General features: G+C 36.6%; 1 protein-coding gene across 1 annotated transcript in view; it reads right to left on the reverse strand.

The window, feature by feature from the left end:
• The window catches only part of LOC120627968 (fatty acyl-CoA reductase wat-like), a 62,476-nt gene extending 42,630 nt beyond the window's left edge, over positions 1–19,846 (reverse strand). Inside the window, exon 1 of the mRNA XM_039896107.1 lies at positions 19,410–19,846. The gene's annotated coding sequence lies outside the window, so the exon portion shown is untranslated. The remainder of the gene's footprint in view (positions 1–19,409) is intronic.
• Positions 19,847–20,044: the final 198 nt, after the last annotated feature.

The following is a 20,044-nucleotide window of genomic DNA, read 5'->3' on the forward strand; positions in this document are numbered from 1 at the left end:
TTAGAAAATTAAATCATTGATCGACAAAAAAAAATGGAGGAAAACACCGACTTCCTAAATTAAAAAATATAATACTAACTAAAAAGCGTTAAATAAATATTTTTTGTCTGGTGGGAGGCTTCGGCCGTGGCTAGTTACAACCCTACCGACAAAGATGTGCCGCTAAGCGATTTAGCGTTCCGGTACCATTTCGCGTAGAAACCGATTAGAGGTACCTGCCTATACCAAGTTTAATATAACTTCCATACCCCTAACTGATTCGACCATAACCACTGACACAGACTGCATCATCACTTACCAGTAGGTGAGATTGTAGTTAAGCTAAGCTAACTTGTTGTAATTCTTAAGTCAGCGTGAAGTAAAATATTAAAGTTACTATTTAGCCTGTATAGTAATGTATCTATATGTTTACACTATGCTATATAGTCGCAAAGAAGGTAAGTAAAAAGACATGGTATAAAAAGTCGACTTACAAGAAATGGTCATAAATTAGTGTCATCTGCATAACGTCTGCGAAAAATACATAAGTATTTGTATACGCTTTTATGATATGATTCCTAACGTGATTTTGGACCTACAATGCATAATTTTAAAGAATATTTGGAATCACATTTATAATAAATTACAGCGAGGTTACTATACAATTGATGAATATTTTAATGACAAGGTTGCTTGGAAGCATATGGCTCCGCTTTCATCTCTCACAAGATAGAAAAATTAATGTTAAAATGTAAATAGTTGATGTTGGAATAGAGCAACGGCTGAGTTTCTTGCCGGCTTCTTCTTGGAATCCGCCGTCCGAACCGGTGGTAGAGTAACGACAAACAGATAGACTTGATGTTTCAAAAGTGCTTATATAAGGCCTACTTGAAATAAATGAATTTAGAATTTTTTGAATTATTTAGAACTTTAGTAAAAGGATAAAGGAAGAAATTAATTATTTTTTTGCTTTTAGTTGACATTCTATTTGGAAAGTTGATTATTATATTTATTTATTTATTTATTTTGTCATGCATTTTATTACACGGCACAGTAACACACGGAAGGTGCCTTTTCAAGTCATTGCCAAGTAAAACAAAAATGTTACTAAATACCTTGTATAATATAAGTAATATTATGATTTTATAGACATCTCATATAGAGATACAGTAACAAAAAAAATACCTAATAATTACATTTTACTTACCACCGCCTTAAAAAGGTTGTATAAATTATTTATTTATTGCCATTTAGTGTTTTTTGGTTACGCAGTTTATTGGTATACTCACTGGCATCCCTCGTGGTCTGCAGTCACGATAAATAGTTCAACGAGGCGTTAATAGTAGAATAGGAAAATGGTTCTTGAGTGAAAACTTAGCATATGCGTGTGTTATGCATCACTCGGTACACCTCGCGAAGTTTATTAACCTTGAATTTGTCGACCTCACTACTATGCCTATTTGTATTATCTTATCTAAACTCCAATAGCCCCGAACGTGTAGTGGCAAGTATACTAGATTCCCGGGTCGTGCAATCATCCTCATCAACTCTTCACCAGCCTACAGGTCACGGGTTTCCTCTCAGAATGAGAAGGGTTCAGGCCGTAGACATACACGCTGGCGATCTGCGGATTGGTATACTTCGCACGTCCTTGAGAATTGGTGAACTCTCGGGCGTGTAGGTTTTGTTAAGATGTTTCCTTAAATTAAAATCGCGCATAACATCGAAAACTTAGAGGTGGAGGCGTGCTGGGGCTCGAACCAAGTCTGCCCCGAAAGGAAAGCCTAATTTCTTAACAGAACCAAGGGTAACCATTCTGTTAAGAAATTAGCATGACTATGTGAATGGGTAACCATTCTGGTAAGAAATTCTTAGGTAGGTTGGTATTTTAGTTCAACGACGGTGACGACCTCGCTGGCGCAACAGTGAGCGCTTTGAATTTAAGTACGAGGACCCGGGTTCGATTCCCGGTAGGTGCAATTTAGTTATTTATAATTTCTGATTTTTCTCTGGTCTGATCTGGTGGAAGGCTTTGGCCGTGGCTAGTTTGGTTTGGTTTGTCAAGAAAGACGTGCCGCTAAGCGATTTAGTGTTCCGGTGCGATGTCGCGTAGAAACCGATTAGGGGTATGACTACCATACTCCCTGACAAGTTAGCCCGCTACGATCTGAGATCAATTACCACCAGGTGAGTTTGCAGTCAAGGGCTAACTTCTAGTGAAATAAAAAAAGTAAGTAGAAGTAACCTAGGAAACGCTTAAATCGGATGCCAAATGAATTGGGATATGCGTAGAGGAAAAAAAGTTTCACAATCTCTTAGATGACTAGCGATTTTAGGCGCCATATAAAGTTACGACACGGATTCGGAGTTGCGTAATGTTTAAGGAACTGACACTTGACACATGAAAAAAATATAAATTCTTTTTTTTCTTAACGACAGGTTTGATGGCGTCTATCCACCTCGTTGGGGGCCGACCAACGCTGCGTAGTACCTCGGAATCCTAACGTCCATCGGTTCTCCTAGCTACGTGACCCGCCCATTTCCACTTCAGCTTTGCGACTCGCTGAGCTATGTCGGTAACTCTAGTTCTTCTACGGATCTCCGCATTCCTGATTTGACCACATAAAGATACTCCCAACATTGATCTCTCCATCGCCCGCTGAGTTACTCAGAGCCTGCCTTCTTATGACCAGTAAGCGACCACGTTTTCGATCCGTAAGTCATCACTGGCAACACGCACTATTCGAAGACTTTGGTCTTCAGGCACTGACGAAAAGATGTGTCGAAGTTTCCCCGAACGCTGCCCGTCAGATTTAAATTCGGGTCCAATTTTGAGGAAGGGGTAAACGGTCAGAAGGCCTGGTTGTCTGTGTTATTACATGAAGTCCATGAGAGTCCATCAGCACCTACGCCTTAAATGGCTTTGGCTACGGCACTTTCTAGGAATTGTTCCTTTCATGCTATGCAGAATGTTGCTCTGTTTATGTGCAATAGTTTTCCACTAACCAGCCATCTGTTAGATCCATCAATAATTAATAAAAATTGCGATACTTACTGGTTATTTATTCGGCCGATTGGCGTTGTGGGCAGCGACCCTGATTTCTGAGTCTGAGTTTGTGGGCTCGATTCCCACAACTGGAAAATTTTTGTGTGATGGACATGACTTTTTTTCAGTGTCTGGGGTATTTATATGTATATTATAATATATTATTTATAAAAACATTCATCATCTTAGTACCCATAACACAAGCTACGCTTACTTTGGGGCTAGATGGCGATGTGTGTATTGTCGTAGTATATTGATTTATTTATTTGTCTTAACCTCCTCAGTGGGAATGGCACCGCCACAACAACAATCTGGTATTTTTTTAATGGTATACTCAAAATAAACCTTAGCCCCTTATTCGGTTACTACGCGAGATCGTTCCGAAACGCTAAATGTCTTAGTAACACGGCAGAGGGCTCCCACCAAACCAGATCAGAGAAAATTCAGAAATAATAAAATCCCAAATGTTTCTTGCCGGGCATCTAACCCGGGACCTCCTGCTTATACAACGCTCACCGCTGCGACAAGGAGGTCGTCGTTATTAAATAAACAATAATATCATCATCATCACATAAACCAAATACTTGCCCACTATAGAACACGTGTCTCCTCCTACAACGAGAAGGCGTTCAGGCCGTAGTCCACCCCTTTGGCCCAGTGCGGATTGGTGGACTCCACACACCTTTGCGAACATTATGTAGAACTCTAAGGCGTGCAGGTTTCCTAAAACGCACTAATAATAATTAAAATTTTTATTAGTGCGTTAATAATTTAATTTCTCAAAACGCACATAACTTTTAGTTAGAGGTGCGTGCTGGGATTCGAACTCGGCCCCAGAAAGTGAAGTCGAGCTCCACTGCGCTATCACCGCTTTAAAAAAACCAATACAGAAACGAAAAAAGTCGCGGGCAACAGCTACTTATCTCATTTTCACAAAAAAATCAAGCTTTTATTTCTAAAACATCTCAACAGTTATATAAAGGCAGTTTCATATCGGAACTTAGCTTTGCAAGTGCAATACAAACATTCTTACATTTTGAAGTCTTATTTTGCGTTTAGCTATAGCTTAATTAGCCAGTTCTAGTAGAACTATCGAGGCACTCCTAAGTAAGAATAGACTTTTTAAAACAACTAAAAAGTATTGGATAGAAGCAGGTGTTACTTTGCGAAACTCCATGATATATTATGAAAATTAAGCTTAATTTGCTATACTCCGCGAGAAGCAGGAGAATCTGTATGGTGTAAGTTAGACGTGGGAGCTGGGATTCGAACTCGGCCCCCCGAAATGATGTCGAGCTCCTACTATCACCGCTTCAAAACAATAACCCCCTATATATATATAACATATATATATAGGGGGTTACATATATTTTGTATATATTTTATATTTTTGTACATATCTTTAATATGTAATGTTTAGTATATACTATGTTTTATGTTTTTTTTTTATGTTAATTTAGTTTTAAATCCTAATATTTAATTTTGTTTGTTGTACCACCTACTTATTTCTTATAACATTTTCTTGTATGCCTTTGGTTGCCCGGAAGAGATCGCTATTTAGCGATAAGGCCGCCAAATTGTACGTTCTACCTTATTGTGCTGTTGTATTTGTATCTCTGTAAATTTTCTCTGTGGTGTACAATAAAAGTGTATTCATTCATTCATTCATTCATAACAATAACATACTGTACTTAAAATAATTATTTATTAAGTGATTAAAATCAGTTTAGTTTTTATTAAAATCCTATTAGGTACTTATTTTAATCATTCAACACAACACAATCTCGGAAAATTACAATTCAATTGTGACTTTGAACTCTTCATTACAAGGTTTAATTTGTATAGGTCAATAAAAATTAAACCTGTTGTTTTTTCAAGACAGGTTAAGTATTAAATCCAAACTCTACAGCTATTCAATATTAATTGTTGTATAGCTGCCGCGTTTGTCTGGTTGAACGCGCTAATCTCAGAAACTAATTATTCCATCTCAACTCGAAATTGAATACGAATGTTGAATAGCTGAAGAGTTTGTTTGGTAGAACGCGCTAATCTCGGAAACTAATCATTCCATCTCAACTCGAAATTGAATACGAATGTTGAATAGCTTGTTTGGTCGAACGCGCTAATCTCAGAAACTAATTTTAAGTCAACTACTACTAAGTATATAACTTTACTTTGTATCCGGTTCTCTTTTATATAGTAGCAAGGAAAGTATCTAGTATATTTCTACATTTTATTTGGCACGATTATTGTACAGTTGCGGAGGCCATCCGTGGTCTTCGTCTCGTTTTTTCCAAGACCAATCCAATATATATTCACCAAAACAAAACAAGACCACCTCTAAGACATAACAAAAAAAAAGAATCGTCAATTTTTTTTTATATTTGTAGACAAGTGCTTGACTCAAATCACACTTGATGGTAATTGATGATACGAAGACTGGAGAGGTGAGGAGGGCATTCGAGGCAATTGGCGGAGTCACCGCTTAACAAATTGAAAAAACACATACAGTAGAATTGAGAACCTCCTCCTTTTTTTAAGTCGTTTGAAAAGCCGGACGAAGTCCCGGGCAACAGCTAGTTATTTATAACGATAGCTGAATTGTCCCGTACTCACATAAGTATCAAGGATAGATATAAAGGTGCTATAAGAGGGGCGTGTGGTACTTTAAGGTAAACGTTTCTCCCGAACTCTATTTTCATACCACAATGAAAATAGAGTTTCAAAGACTTGGGCTTTCAACTTTTTTTTACTTTTGCTTCGACCGACAATGTAATGAGTATAAAAGAAAAGATTTCGACGAATTGAGAACCTCGGAATCAGTTAAAAAAAAAACTATGAATAATAAATAAGTACTTATACAAAACACAAAGTAAGCGTAGCTTGTGTTTTGGATACTAAGATGACTGATGATTAAGAATAATATATATTAATACTTATAATATACAGATGAACACCCAGACACTAAAATTGTGGAAACAGTTCTGGTAATCGAAGCCACAGCCTTAGACTCAGAAATCAGGTTCGCTGCCCACTGCGCCAATCGGCTGTCAAACTCACTCATAAGTATTTAATTTTGGTATTTTTTTTATTAACGGTTTGTGGTTACAGATGTTTATTTTCTCAAAAGAAATTACAATTTCACTCAATGAGAATATTCACAAGTTATCTTTACTGGTTTTTATGCTTGCTTTTATTTATTTATTGCATATTTTCTTTGCATTCATCTGACTTATCAGAAATAGTGAGTGGACAAAGTAGCAAACAACCGCTAGTAAATACGAAGAGCAGAGTCGTTTTTTACGTCGGAATTCGCGGTGACCGAGTCGTCGCTTGCAACACAAGTGAAATCAGTGCCTCAGCATATGTGAACTTGGACTACATAGCGATGTTATGTGGCCGCTCGCGGATTTGCTTTGATCCGCATGATTCGCGATCCAAAGATATGATATATTTAAATATTTTGACAAAAAATAATTGACTAAAAAAAAAGAGATAAATATTTTCTACAACATTTGGAAGTCGGCCGCGCGTTAAATGTACAATTATTAAGTATAGATATACTTTGTATACGGTTTTTACCGCACCCCTTTAAATCGAACCGTTCATTTTTCTGGTGGGAAGCCTCGGCCTTGGCTGGTTACCACCCTACCGACAAAGACTTGCCTCTAAGCGATTTCGCATTTCGGTAGGATGGCACGCAGAAACATATTAGGGGTGGGTTTAATATAACATACCTCTAACAGGTTAGTCCGTTACCATATCAGATTGCATAATCACTTATCACCTGGTGTGATTTCAGTCAAACGCTAACTTAATAAAAAACGTGTGTGTACTCATGTACACGCGTTACAAGCGTTACTTTGGCGTAACAAAATAAAAATCTTCTACTTATAATTCTACGTTTGTAGAAAAAAACTATACTAACAATAGAAAAAAGATATTCCATACTTTGAAAGTTTATTATAACGCACTATCTAGTAAAATTAAATTTATTTAAAAATCGCAAAAAAAATATTCCTACATAATTAAAGAAATGGACGTAATAAACATAATTAAATTTGGAACACTAATAGACAGTTAGTAACCGGAAAACCAAGTTTAAATCAACCTCAAGTTTATTTCACCGGAATGAGCCCGCAGACTGACAATTCAAAGTGTACACTGTCTAACCTTACAGCTAACTTCAGAGTGTCGGTTTATTGTGACGGTGTGCATCGTAAAAATTTACTCTCATCATTTTTCCCTAACGCACCAAAATAAGTATTACTTCAAAAAAAACAAGTCCCAAAGATGTTTGCCGTCGGACAGGCAATCAATAATAAAAAGTATGACTTAAATCGAGCAGCGCAGTAAGTAATTCTGTTGTACACTTCTCCTCAATTTTATAGGATTAGTATAGACTAATAGTCTTGATAGTTCATTTACTTCATGTTCTAGAGTAGTAGATAGTTTAGTCTGATAACTTAATCTTTACTTAACTTAACCAATTAAAGTTACAATACCGATTCGGCGGGCCGTAAAGGTTAACTAGAACTTGACAGATAGAAAACAATAATACGGTTTTTTTATCACCTTACAGCTATACGAAAAACGAAAGATATGATAATACAAACACAAAATAACACACCTTTTGGCAAGAACCATGAAAATGTTAATTGTTGATTCTGGAAAAGAGCAACCGCTGAGTTTCTTGCCGGATTCTTCTCGGTAGAATATGCCTTCCGAAACGGTGGTAGAGTCACTACAAACAGACAGACTTTACGTTTCAAAAGTGCTTATATTAGGCCTACTTGAAAAAAATGAATTTTGTGATATATTATATGATAAATAACAAATATAATACAAACAATACGTCCTTATAACTTAACAATAATTACAAACATAAACTTAGGTCTAAAAATAATTAAAAAATTAAATTAATATGATAGTTTACGTTCACATGTATATATCTTTCACCAAATATTACCTGACACGATGTGGCCTTGATTTCTAACACTATAAAAATAAGTAAGCACTCATATTTGAAGACACAGACATGATGTAACGGTGTTCTTACATCACGTTACGTCACAGTGTGCCCGACATAATATATGAATTCCGACGCACTTAATTTAGACAAAAAAGCCTGCTTTAACGATCCTAATAATTATTAATGCTTGGACCTTATTCGTGTACGTGAGTAAATATGCCATTATTATTTTAATTCTTGCCCTTAAGAGGTCAATCCTTCGCTTACAATCCGAAACATTTTACCCTGACCGGTGAGGATCCGATCCGGTTTTTTAATCGGACGGTCTCATTGGGTTACTCATTAGCATGTTCAACTGCCGCTCAAATCACCATCCCTCCTCTTCCCGCGGTTTTCGTACGAGTCGACTAAGGGAACGTATTGGAGTACGGGAAGCAGCGTTCGGTGCTACTACTACCATCTACTGCGATCACCAACCCGTCTGCTCAGCGTGATTATCATGGGCAAATCTTTAGTCCAGCAGTGGCTGTTTTATAAGTTACTAGCGTACCAAGCCCGCAGCGCCGGGCTAGATTTTGCTTTATGTTATTTAAACAATAAACTTACATCATTAAATTTTTAATTTTAGTCTCATAATATATTAAATCATTTATCTCTCTCCGTATTCATTCTCCTCTATTCTCTTCTCAAGCGGGTGAAGATCATTATCTACACCCATGCACACCCAACAATAGAATATCATCATAGTAAATAAAAGCTGTATTTGACAGTTCAAAAATAGAGTAAGAGACGCGTCTCTTACTCTATTTTTGAATCCTAATAAAGTAACAGGAGTCACAGGATTTTAATTTTGTAGTGATGTTAGGACTTTGGTAGTGGTTTACTCAAAAACCATTAGGTTTTCGGTTTCACATATAAGTCTCAGAGATAGTACGTATGTACCTCTACAGCCAGTGAGCCTCATTCATTACATGAAAATTGAGATTATTCGAAATTTTTAAAAGTATTTATTAAATAATAATTAAACTACATCTAAATATACCGTGAAAAGTAATTGGCTTCTGTTCCTCTAAATACTGAAGCCTACAAAAACCAACTAGATTAGTCAAGTATTTCGCTCGTTATCGTGACCACAATATACGGGATCCGCACATACAGACACACGGACGTCCAAGACAGAACTTTTTTAAACAATTTTTTAATTCGTTTAAATAATAAAAAGAGATTTAAAAATATCATGAATGTTCAAAATAGTGTTTTTTCTCAACATTTGTCTATTTATATGCACTTATAAAAGCTATAAAGAATAAAAAAACTCGATGTGCGTAAACTGACAGTAATCAACGCTTCGCTTATGAGCCGTGCAATAATAGTCGTCTTTATTGTGCAAGATAACGAGCCTTAACAGCATTTTTGCAGATGTAACTTAGCCTGATGAAAAGATGTTAAAGAAAAAAAGTATATGCTAACGATGTCGATGAGGGATCGAACCGAGATCATTATTATGTGTAGTAAACCTTGCTAACCACTACGCCAACGAGGCAATTTCCACGTCCAAGTTACAAAACCGGAAACTGGGTCAATAGTCGTGCGTACGTGCGCTAAATCGTAAACACCATAATGCTTATGCTATGCTTAATATGCAATCAACTTGAAAATAAAAACTCTTTTAAAAAAACCGCCCTCAATGCAGGCATGACCAACTATTTTTTAATTAACGGTCGGAATTCCTTTAAAATGAAGAAGGTTATCGATTTGGATGTTTTTTTTTATATGTATGATCAGCAGTTGCGTGCGTACAGGGTGCAACACCAAACATATCTTCCGCAGAATAGTTCGTACGCGGGTAGATGATAAAAATTTAAAAATATCCAGTAAAAGTTATAAAAAGCCTAGGTTGAGTTTAACTAGTACAAGAGATATTTTAATTTTTATTTTATAAAAAAAAAAAAAAAAAACTAATATGTACTTCAGCATACTTAGGTCACTTGTGTGGGATGCAAAGTGTCTCGATACCCTAGCTGCATCACACATCGTCAATGGTGGGTGCGGCTACTAAACTACCAGTGACGAGCAGGCCAAGAGGCGTAAATATGAAAACCTGGACAGCATTTTTATTTTGTGCCTCTTAGAGTAGAGACTTTGGGAGAGTCTCTATTCACAAAGTCTCTACTCCACCCTATTGAAGATAAAAGACCGACACGTGCATAGTACCTACGCTACAAAACACGTACATAAAGTACGATAAAGTGACAGGAATCGCTTGATTTTACTTTTGCATGTGATGTTAGAGCTGTATCTGAATTCTTTAAGTATAAACTATAGCAATGGTTTACCCAAAAACTATTAGCGTTTCAGTATCACAGATAATTCTAAGAGAAGGTAAATAATATAGCACTGAAACCTCTGAAGTATTATTTCGGTTTTCATTTATACGTATAGACGAGCGCTTGACTGCAAATAAATTGCAATCACACTACATTCACTCTTGATTTGAAGGTACTCATATTGTAAGTACTGGGGAAAATGGAAGCTGGAAGGGCATTCCAGATCCTCGCGGTGCGAATCAGAAACGAAGATTCAAAGCGCTTCGTACGCGTCCGCGGTATATCAACCACGTAGGGATGCAGATCCTTCCAGTGCCTCGGGGTTCGATGGTTAAAACACATATTGTGTCCGGACACAAATAAACAAATAAATAAATAAATATCCTACGACAATACACACATCGCCACCTAGCCCCAAAGTAAGCGTAGCTTGTGTTATGGGTACTAAAGATGACTGATGAATATTTTAATGAATTATATATACATAAATACTTAGAAAATACATATAAACACCCAGACACTGAAAAACACTTATGCTCATCACACAAACATTTTCCAGTTGTGGGAATCGAACCCACGGCCTTGGACTCAGAAAGCAGGGTCGCTGCCCACTGCGCCAGTCGGCCGTCAAATGTGCATTATATTGCCCGCGTTCTTAGAACGTGTCCGAAATCGATCAGGGAAAAGGCCTCGGTTTATTTTTAGAATTTAGGAATTGGGCGGGGTAAAAAGAAACGCTCCGTACGCTAAAATCAGGTTTTTTTTTTTAAAGAAGTCAAGTTAAGAATAAATTTACAATTGTCGTGGGAAGTTGCTTTTAACGCATTGTATGCAAAATCGAATTCAACAAATACAATGAGTGATGCCCTTGACAACGTTATCTATGGGCAAATATTAGTTTCAGTTAAGTTATTCCTTTTTCATAGATTTTTTTAGTTTTATTGTATGTTTAAATAGTTTAAGGGGCAGATTGCGTAGTCATTTTTTTTAATTAACTGACAAGAATATGATAATTCATTATAAAGTATGTAAATGACCTCAGCTTCTTTTCCACCATGTGCCATGGATCATAATTGATCTAACTAACACTAATTGACCGTTATAATGAGCCTATAGAAATCTTAATAAGAAGACAATAGAAATGAAACTGATCGTGATCAAACTAGGTAAACCATTAAAATTCTTCCATAACTTTTGTAATTTTAACTGTATAAATTTAAACTACAGTCGCTATAAGACTGGTATGAAAAGGAATATACTAATTTCGGCATAGGCGGTTGGAGACCCCTAGTTTGGTGGTTAAAGGGCACAGACTGCGATTGCCAGAGAGTCGCGGGTTCAAATTCTTTCACTTCCGAATTATTTTATATGAATTTTTAATTTATAAAACTGATAACTCCTCGTAAATAAGTTTAATCGGGCCAGCAAGAGTGAGACTGGCGCCGAAGTTGTCCTAACCACCTCCTCCCACCTTCCACTGTTCAAGAAACACTATGAAAGTGAGGTGGTTTTTGATATGAATGTCACCATATTTCGATTGTACCCGTGTTTTGATCGATAAATTATAACAAAAAGCGATTACTGTAACTTAACCATGATTAGACTTTAAACATGTAGTACATTACTTATATGTATCATCAATAATTTTCGCGGCGTACACCAGTTAAGCTCCAAATCGGTATGACATCTTTAATAAACATCGTTAAATAAATAAATATATATACTACGGAGAAAGGATGGACGTTGGGTTCCCAAGGTGCTGGAATGCCAGCCCCGAACTGGTAAGCGCAGCGTTGGTCGCCCCCAACGAGGTGGACAGGCGACATTAAGCGCGTCGCAGGTAGCCGCTGGATCCAAGCGGCACAGAACCGTGGAATTTGGAACTCCCTAAAAAGATCTATGTCCAGCAGTGGACGTCTATCGGTTGATATGACGATGACGAAATATACTACGACAATTACGGAAATATACTACACACAGGTCACCATCTAGCCCCAAAGTGAGCGTAGCTTGTGTTATGGGTACTAAGATAGCTGATGAATATTTTTATGAAAATGAATATAATACATATAAATACTTATAATATACAGATAAACACCCAGATACTGAATAACATTCATGTTCATCACACAAACATTTTTCTATCAACATTTTTCACACCTGTAATTACCCCCCAAGTAACCAGTTCAGAGTAATGATAGCCTTTAATAAAGTCCTAATTTACGGAAGAGGAAGATGGTCCACCAGATTGTTAGTGGAAACGTGGAAACCATCGCTTATAAAAAGATCAACACTTACAGGCAAAAGACGTCTTACGCAGGTGTTAAGCCTCGAGTTTAATTACACCGGCTACCACGCCCTTCAGACAGAAACACGGTAATACAGAAAACCACTTGGCCGAAGAAATAAGCTTGGCGGAAGTACTTCCGCGGACGAGCTCCGTCACAAAAGCTTTACTACTACTAAAACGTCCTCTACTTTCCACCAAAACCCCCAGATTTTTTTTTGTTACAACCTCTAACCAAATTACGAAATACTGTTGAAAGGTGTATAATTATAATTCATAAGGAATCACCCTGTAAAAACGATAAATCAAAAGAAGCGCATTTATATCCGATACAAACTATTTCAACACTTTCTAAGTGTTTACATATGACAACCCTTTTGAAGATAAAAGACCGACACGCGCATAGTACCTACGCTACGCGACGCGTAACTAATAAAGTGACAGGAGTCACTTGGTTTTAATTTTGCATGTGATGTTAGGGCTGTATCTGATTTCTTTCAGTAAATCTAAGCCAGTGGTTTACTCAAAAAATATTAGCGTTTCGGTTTCTCTGATAGGTCTCAGAGACACTAAAGAATGTGAAGTAAAATCTTTGAAATTTCTCAAATGACAATTCTTGCAACCTCACGTAATCTGTTCTAAACACTTCGCTAAATAGCGATATCATTGGCGCCCTAGCCCACAGGCCCTGTGGTTGGGATCGGTCTTACTTTCGGGCATACCCAGTTCAATCCCTGGCAGGCATCTCTAACATTTGAAGTTACGTGTAACGCAGTAAGTATAATACAAGCTTGTATCAGATAAAATATTTACTAGATTATTTACGAGGACGGAGCCTCTTGTAACATAAAAACTCTTAGCTTTATAACATAAATACATATATTAGTCTTATTTGTTATAAATAGAGTTGTATCTACATAATAAAGAATACTAAACCTAGTCTAATTTATGTTTCTATTTTTGGCAACAAAAAGTTATTGTACTCTAAAAAAAAGAATATTTAATTACTGGCATTTAACGCTACTTAAACATAAGACTATTAATGTACGAAAAATTCCAAGATTTTAACTAGACTATTGTCTCAGATCGCGAATTAATTACGAATATGCAAATCAGGATTCTGCTCTGAGTTGATGGTCTTGCATCATGCTTTACTTCAAATCTGCAGGATTCGATTCAATTTTCCCTGAAAATTCAAGTTTTTGCCGGGGAGGCTTCGGCCGTGGCTAGTTACCATCCTACCGACAAAGACGTGACGCTAAGCTATTCCAGAACAATGTCGCGTAGAAACCGACTAGGGGTATATAACTGGCATTCCCTAACAGGTTAGCCTGTTACGTCTCATAGTCTGCATCATCTTTAGCAGCCGCTGAAATTGCAGTCAAGGGCAAGCTTGAATAAATATAAATAATTAAAAAAAAACCGAACCGAAATGAGAAACTCCTCCTTTCTTTGAAATTTTAAAAAATTTTGATATTCATATTCGAATACGGATTTTTTTTATTTAATTTGATTGTTTAATTGTTTAATGGGATGTATTACAGCTGCCCTCGATCTAATATATCAAAAAGAACAAATAAATAAGTTTAGACATGCATATGTACCTCTATAAAGACGCATTAGATTTTCGGATTTTTTGACGTTAAATACAAAATGTGTATCTATTAGAAAACTTGTCTCCGTTCAAACAACTAGTAAGGATGCGACTCGTTTGCAAACCTTACAAGGTAAGTGAAATGGGTAGGAATCTCCAGCTGGTTATTTAAATATAGATCCAAGAATTTTAGTTAGCCAGGCTGAAGTTGTTCTGGAGGCAAGGCAAGGTGTCTTTCCAGTTTGCGTCTAGAGTGCGAACAACTATAAGAAACGCGCGTTCGAGCAAGTCCTATGGGTGGAAATGGTAGATAAGCATTCACTTGTTATCGTATCTACCGTTGGTTACGTCTGAGGCGACGGGAGGTATCTTTGCATCATTCGAGTCCATACAGGACTGAAGTGTATCAAAAATGCACACGTATTTATATTAAAATAACCACCGGCAAAATGTCATGAACATTGGATGTCGTATAATCTATCTTCTATCTTCTTCTTCTATATATATGTGTGGGTATGTTACGTATAGGCTCCGAAACGGCTGGACCGATTTCAATGAAACTTTCAGAGAATCTTCGGATTGACCTGGCGAGTAATCCTGTTAAGTTTGGTGACGATCGGAGCACTCCTATTTTTGAACTGTCAAACTGTCAAATACAGCTTTTATTTACTATGATGATATTCTATTGTTGGGTGTACATGGGTAGAATAGAAGAAGAGAATGAATACGGAGAGAAATAAAAGATTTAATATAATATAAGACTTAAATTAAAAATTTAAGGATGTAAGTTTATTGTTTAAATAAAATAAAGCAAAATCTAGCCCGGCAAAGCGGGCTGGGTACGCTAGTTTTAAATATTTCTTGAAAACTGTTTATAAATGATTGAGATTCATTAATATAGAATTCCTTTAATAGTACTATTTTGCTTTATATAATTCGTAATAATACTTATCTAATTATTTAATGTTTTCCAAATAGAAAAATAACAATATGAAAACCTCCCGGAAACTAATATCGTAAAATACTATTATTGGTTCGCTTTGTTGTCTGCATTATGAACTGTATCAAGTAGTTGTAGGGGGACACTCTGCTCGATTATATGTCAAATGTAAAAAGAGAAAAATAATGTTATTCCAAGTCCTATCCCCACGTTCTCCAACATTAGGTTATAAGAAGTCGCGCATGCAACCCATCAGTCACTCTCGGCGTTCGCGTCTAAAATTAAAATCTCAAAACCATGGATTGGATCCATTTTTTTTAACTGGCAACCTGATACAGTTAGATTCAGAATAAAATAAGCTTTAATTTGATATAACATATGATTAAATAACTTATGATGAGAGTACATCATTAACATTTCACGAACAGGTGGTTAGTGACTTTATATCATAGTAAGCAGACAGTAATTATTTTACCTCCAATGTTCTAAACGTTTACCCTCAAATGGGAAAAAGTTTGAGAGCTAGCAACATTTCGCGAGTGTGAAGTGAGACCTGCGCGGGGCGTTTTCATTATTTTTAGACAAAATGCAAGAAGGTTCAGGATGTTTTGTGCACTGGGCTATTAATGCGTATGTATTAGTGCTTTAGAAATAAAGAAAAAAAATCTAATTAATGTTCCAATAACTTGAAAACATACTTATAAATAATTACAGTAAATAATGAAAGACATAGTATTGCATTACGTCAAACTACAAAAACCACTTCGCGTTGATTATATTCAAAACTCAGTAGCGACCGGCGACTTTGGTTTTCGCGTTTCTTGCAATATAAATTAGCTTAGAACTGGGGTTCCTAGCGTTATTAAGCTATCGGCGCACTTACAAGTTAAGATAATTATCACGTCGCACGCGCCCTAACCTAGCTAGTTGAAAAGTTAAAATAGATAGGTATTGACTAGGCAGATAGGTGCAAAAAATAAAACGTCCTGATTATGAAATTAATTGAATCATAATCTATAACTCATATGTAAAGCTGTTCGTTTGTTTACTTAAACGCGATGATCTCAGGAACTACTGGTCCGATTTGATAAATTATTTCAGTGTTGTGTAACTCATTTATCGACAAAGATTATATATAGGCTATGTATCATCACGCTAAGACCAATAGGAGCATAGCACCAATTAAGTTTTTTTTTTAATCGGGGTTTTTTCCTTTTGAGAGCTTCCGCTGCGCAAACAATTAATGTTTCGTAATATTTATTTATAGAGTTGTTCCCCTTTAAAGTTAAAAAAAAAAGTCCGCGACAGGATATGTCTATCTTTTAAGATTGACTTTTACGCGGACGAATTCGCTAGGGACCGCTGGTGAATAATAAACGTTAACAAAGAATTAAGAAAACTAAAACTACAATACAACTTCACGAAGCTCAACAATGGGATTGCTGAGCTTCGTGATATATACACAATTTTTCAAAGTGTAATAATTACAAGCCACGACACCGCTGCACAGAGACCACCAAAAAAATCGGCTTCTTCTTAGACCAGCACGCGTTTGGAACCTTCGTAGCTTTAGTTTTAAGTTTACGAATATGGTTATCGCCATTATCTCACTACCGCGTACAAATTTCTCATGTAATGTACGCATAAAAAGTGCCATCTATGCGCCTACTTGAATAAAGATATTTTGACTTTGACTTTGAATCAGCTTTTAGAGTTCAAATTTAGTAAAAGCAATTAATAAAATTTACGTTCTTTATCGTATAAAAACATCTCCAGTAAGAGTTATAAAAAACGTAAAGATGGGCATTGTAAGAGTTATAAAAAAACGTATTCATAAGTTTTTATGACCCGCACTGCAGATTTTCTTCATCTGCATTCTGACAGCATTGTTGCAATGCAGTGTTCCGGTATATTTGTAAGAACACGAGGCTTAACACCTACGCCTCGAGTTGATAAAGCCTACACAGGGCTGCACGTTGTAGGACGAGTTCCTTGCATGCCCTGCTTAGTGCCCTGTTTATCGACCATGCCAAAAATAACTCAAAACGATCAGTATATAATCGGAAGAAAAAAGACGAAAACTGCTTTTATAACTTTTCGTGTTATCGTTTACAGGTTATAGCAGGAAACCCTGCTATTTACTTAGTTACTAATCATAATTTATGATTTTATCATAAATTATGATTAGTAACTAAGCGATTAATAATTATTCAGCGAGAGCATATAAGAGCAGATAAGAGCATCTATTCACAACCCAATCGGTTAGTACGCGAAATCCTACCATCTTTGTCGGTAGGGAGGAGACGGCCCACGAGACAAGACCGTACGAAATTCGATAATTACAAATTCCCAAAATGGGACCGAACCCGCAACCCACACTCACGAGACCAAAGCGCCAGGGAGGTCATCAAATTCCGAAGTAACAGACAAACACAACAATTAAATTTATATGTATAAAGATAGATTAATTACCTTTTAATAACATAATTTGTTTATCAAAGGAACGACCAGTAATAAGCTGACAACATGAACAGAAACCTATTTATTGAGCAAAATTCAGCGTCACGAATTGACGCGGACATTAGGTATGTCATTAATCATAATATAACATAGCAGGATTCAAAACTGCTGCAAAAAAATGGTGTTAAACACGTGAATCGTATGTTTTCCTTGAGGACTCTATCAGTAGCATTTTTTTGAGCCCGTGCTAAGGGATTATTATCATCATCATAATATAAACCCATTACTTGCCCACAACCGGGCACGGGTCTCCTCGCGCAATGAGGAGGGGTTAAGGTCCACCGCGCTGGCCAATAGCGGATTGGTGGACACACCTTTGAGAGCTTTATGGAGAACTCTGAGGCATGCAAGTTTCATCACAATTATTACGCACATAACTTAGACAGCCGATTGGCGCAGAAGGCAGCGACCCAGCTTTCTGTGTGCCGTGGGGTCGGTTCGATTCTCACAACTGCAAAAACGTTTGTGTGATGAACATGAATGTTTTTCATTGTCTGGGTGCATATCTTTATATTTTAAGTATATATGTGCATTCCTTATAAAAATATTTAGCCGTCATCTTAGTACCCATTACATAAGCTACGCTTGATTTGGGGCTAGATGGCGATGTGTGCATTTTCGTAGTATATTTATTTATTTTCGTTATTTATTAAGAAAAGTTAGTCATATTTTTTTATTTCAATTATTTATTTATTTAGATGTCCACTGCTGGACAGTTCGTTTGTAGAAAGTACCATAGTCTACGGTCTTAGGCCGCTTTGTTTCCAGCGGCTTCCAGCAAATCGTTACGAATCTGATATCGTCAAGATCCCCATTTGGGGTTTGACCAACGCTGCACTTATCTGTTACCATTCCAGCACTTTGATGCCCCGACATCCAACGATTTCCCGAACTACGTGCCCCTCTCAATGCCACTTCAGCTTCGCCACTCGTCGTTGAGCTATGTCGGTATATCTTTTACTTATCTACTCATTTCTGATTTGATTACGTAGAAATACTCCGAGCATAGATATCTCAAGGCCCGAGGCCCTTGGTAAGCCTCTACTTTTCAAGTTTTTGGTATAACATTTTGAATATAAGTACAATAACTGAATGCATGAATAAATTAATGAATACTTTATTTAACACAACAGAAAAAAAACCATAAACTTAGGTCCTTTTTCTGAGTACAGAAATATAGTGAGCAAGACCCATAGACATTTTTTCCGGTGTAATAAAGTTGCCATAGAGTAGAGCATAACCGTTATTCACCATCACATCCGACTTACACTTGACCGGGCCGTTATGCCACTTTTACTTTTTGATATATACGTTAATAATTATATATTCGTAAAAAAGTGGGTTAGTAGCGCCAAAAGATTTCGCAATCGGCTAACATTAGATAAAATCCGGTAAATTAGGTAATCGATCGATTTGTTGACACTAAAAAACACGCTTAACGTATAGCAGTTTTCATTGCCAGCAGTTTTTTTTTACTTAGGTTTAAACTATAGAGTAGCAATAACTTTTCAAAATATTTCAGTGTACCTCTTTCTTGTGTCAGTTTAAAATGTAGACATCATATCCGCGTCTTATATGTAAAACATTTATATCTACGCATGTCCATTAATACCCACATTTCCGACAAGGAAGTCACATCATGTGAAAGTCGTGTTTATAAAACCCAGAAAAAATATTTCGACATATCGCGTTATAATACAATGACATAAGAGCGCAATTAAAAAAAATTATATAACTCACTCACCTAAATAATTCCTGAAAGTCACTGCCACAATATTTAAAAAAAAACACTAACACTCACAAGATTTAAAAAAAAAACCACCACTATCAAATTGAAAGCCAAACGGTCATCGCCATGGCAGATTGTAGACTATTGCAAACCACCAAAATATGAGGCCAAAATGATTGTTATATAATCGTTTATTACAGCATATTACATAAAAATTGCCGTTGGGCACTCAAGTTGTATATTATGCAAAGAATGGTCGAATTTCTTGACGATTTTTAGGTTACACGATGGGTCCTTTTGGCGCGAATTCGTGATGCTCGATCCGAAATGACGGGCACGAGTCGTCAAATAGAAAGTTGATGTGCATCTGCGTAGAAATTATCTGAAAGCGTTCGCATAATAATAAATTGTATTATTCCCCCCTTCTTCTGTCGGTGGTGGAAGGTAGGTCAGATCGAACGTGTTTTAATGTCTGACCATTATGTTGTAATACGATGAATGGGCTATCCGACGAAATGCTTCTTGTTCAAGTGGCCTTCAGGTCAGGTGAAATTTTTGCAAACTCAGTACTAGTCGCTGTATCGACACCATTGTTTACACTTTTATGCGAGTTAGGTGTGTTAGCAAATCTGCCTTTGTATGAACATTGG

Source organism: Pararge aegeria, chromosome 12 (assembly GCF_905163445.1).
Source record: "Pararge aegeria chromosome 12, ilParAegt1.1, whole genome shotgun sequence".
Taxonomy (NCBI): Eukaryota; Metazoa; Arthropoda; class Insecta; order Lepidoptera; family Nymphalidae; genus Pararge; species Pararge aegeria.